Below are 2,821 nucleotides of genomic sequence, written 5' to 3'. Positions count from 1 at the left end.
GAGGGGAGGGGGGTGAAGGAGAGACATGGTGAGGGGAGGGGGGTGAAAGAGACATGGCGAGGGGAGGAGGGTGAAAGAGAGACATAGGTAGGGGGTGATATAGAGACATGGGAATGGGTTTAAAAGAGAGACATGGGGAGGGGTGAAAGAGACATGGGGAGTGGGTGAAAGAGACATGGGGAGTGGGTGAAAGAGTCATGGGGAGCGGCGGTGAAGAGACATGGGAACAGGGGTAAAGAGACATGGGGAGCAGGGGTGAAGAGACATGGGAGCAGGGGTGAAGAGACATTGGGAGGGGAAGGTGAAAGAGACATGGGGAGGTGATCGAGAGACATTTAGAGGGGGGGTGATAGAGAGACATTTGGAGGGGGGGGGTGATAGAGAAACACGGGGAGGGGGTGCAAGAGACATAGAGAGGGGGGTGAAAGAGAGCCATGGGGTGGGGCGTGAAAAAGAGACATGGGGAGAGGGGTGAAAGAGACATGGGGAGGGAGGCGATAGAGAGACATGGGGGGATGAAAGAGACATGGGGAGGGGGGGTGAAAGAAAGCCATGGGGAGGGTGGGTCCATGATCCTCAGTTGCTGGAAGAGTGGGCCCGGGTGAGTAGTTTTTTCTTCTTCACAGGTCCGGGAGATGTTGATCAGACGGCTTCTTAGGGTCAAATAAGACATGACAGACCTTATATAAGGCCTGTGACATCACATTTGACTGACAAATGATATATCCACCAATCTAATTGGTGGATGTACCATGTGATGGCTTCCATTTTATTTTTTGGCAGAAATGACATCATCTTAAGTGATTGGATAATAAAGGAACTATTGGATCTCAATATAAATGTAGAAAATATGCAGGGCCAAAGCTATGACAATGCTGCAAATATGCGGGGAAAGCATAATGGAGTTCAAAGACATGTTGAACATGAACCCACGTGCGTTTTATGTACCATGTAGTTCTCATTATTTGAACCTAGTGGTTAACAACACTGCCAAACCCAATATAGGTGCCATTTAATTTTTGGGCTTAATTCAACCGTTGTATAATTTCTTCCCCAGGTCCACCAACAGATAAATCATTCTTTTAAAATCCTTACCCAATTTAACACTAAAGAGAGTCTGTGAAACATGTTGGGAGCCTCGTATTGATGCAGTTAGACCAATTCGATACCACCTGGGAGCGCTCTATGTTGCATTAGTGTATATTAAAGAAGATGTGACATTTAAAAGTGAACATCATGGCCCCCAGAGTAGAGCTGTTGCGTACACTCTCGCAAAATGTATTTGTGACTATAAATTCATATGTTGTGTAATATTTTGGTATGACATATTAAGTACAATCAATCCAGTGAACAAGCAGTCTATAAACTATGACAAAAACAAGTCCAAAGACCAAATCTGGGGCTCCAAAAAACAATCCCAACAGTAGATTTTGGGCCCTGTTTGTTTAAATCAAAAACACTACAGTAATGTCCAAGCCTTTGTCTCATAAATAGAGAGGTATCCTTACCAACTCCACTTATAAATGGTGTAAATGATCAGTCTAGGGGTTTACAGTATATACATGTAGAAAAGATGGCGCCTAGCTGGTTCTGCTCTGTTATTGAGCTATCACAAATCAGCTGTAAATGTTCACATGGAATGGCACCTAGTTAACTTTTTAAATCAATAACTGTAGACTTGCTAGTCGGCCAATATCATAGACTCTATCCTCAATAATAACAAAGTTCATTACAAGCGACTCTACGGAAAAACTCTTCGCCAGGCCATTTTGGATGACACCAAAGGAGATTATGAAACCAAAGGGTGCATCAGTTCAATCCTGCTCCTGTGGGTTGCTGCAGGGCACCTTTTGGTGTGTTGTTCGCTAGGGAGATAGTACAAAGTGAAAAATGTGCGATGCACAACCGGAACGAAAAAATAAATGAACTGGAGAGAGTGTACAGTAACTACACAATTTGCTTTTAATAACTCATCTAATCAAATGACCGGCAACAAAAGCGCGCACACACAGAGGTTTTCAAACATCTCTATGGAGCTTGGTCCCACCCCCCGTTCGTGTCACGTGTCACTCACGCGCGGTGCGCTCACGGGACGATCGTGCACCACTCCCCAGCTGCGACACAACACCCGTAACAATGCCCACCTGTCTCCTGCGCTCTGCGTCCAATCACAGCTCCCGCGGGGCCACACCTCCGTTCCGCCTCTCACTTTCATTGCTCCAGTCCTCCTATTTAATCTCTGCTTGCTCAGTTACACATTGCTGAGCATAGACCATAGTAGCCTTGTGTTCCTACATTCCTGCTTTGCCTTGCGCCTTGCCTCTCTTGCTTTCAGTTTGACCTCATGTGTACCGACACGGCTAGACTCTTGGACGCTCTCTGTATAACGACCCCAGCTTGCCCTCGACTACCTGCATCTCTCCATCCCTGACCACGGATATAGGACATTCTTTTAACCCACCAGCTCCAACCCTCGACCTCGGCACAAAGGACATCTACCGTTACTGGCTCCTCCCCATGACCGCGGCAAGTATCTGGACTACCCTCTCTCTCCAACCCCGACCCGGCTACGCTGACAATCCAGGCGTGCCTCCACTGCTGTGGGTGCGCAGTTTCTACTTTCCCACCTCAGTACCGGGGGTCCGCCTTGTTCGTGGTGAGTGCAAGGGTCACAATTAGAGAGGGTTGGGGTTCCTTACAATGCATCTGATCTCAGACGCGCTATTAGAGAGGGTTGGGGCTCCTTTGAATGCATCTGATCTCAGACGCGCTATTAGAGAAAGTTGGGATTCCTTACAATGCAGATTTCAGACGCGCTGTT

This window comes from Ascaphus truei (assembly GCF_040206685.1).
Source record: "Ascaphus truei isolate aAscTru1 chromosome 13 unlocalized genomic scaffold, aAscTru1.hap1 SUPER_13_unloc_1, whole genome shotgun sequence".
In the NCBI taxonomy this organism is placed as follows: Eukaryota; Metazoa; Chordata; class Amphibia; order Anura; family Ascaphidae; genus Ascaphus; species Ascaphus truei.
This window is presented reverse-complemented; position numbering follows the sequence as displayed.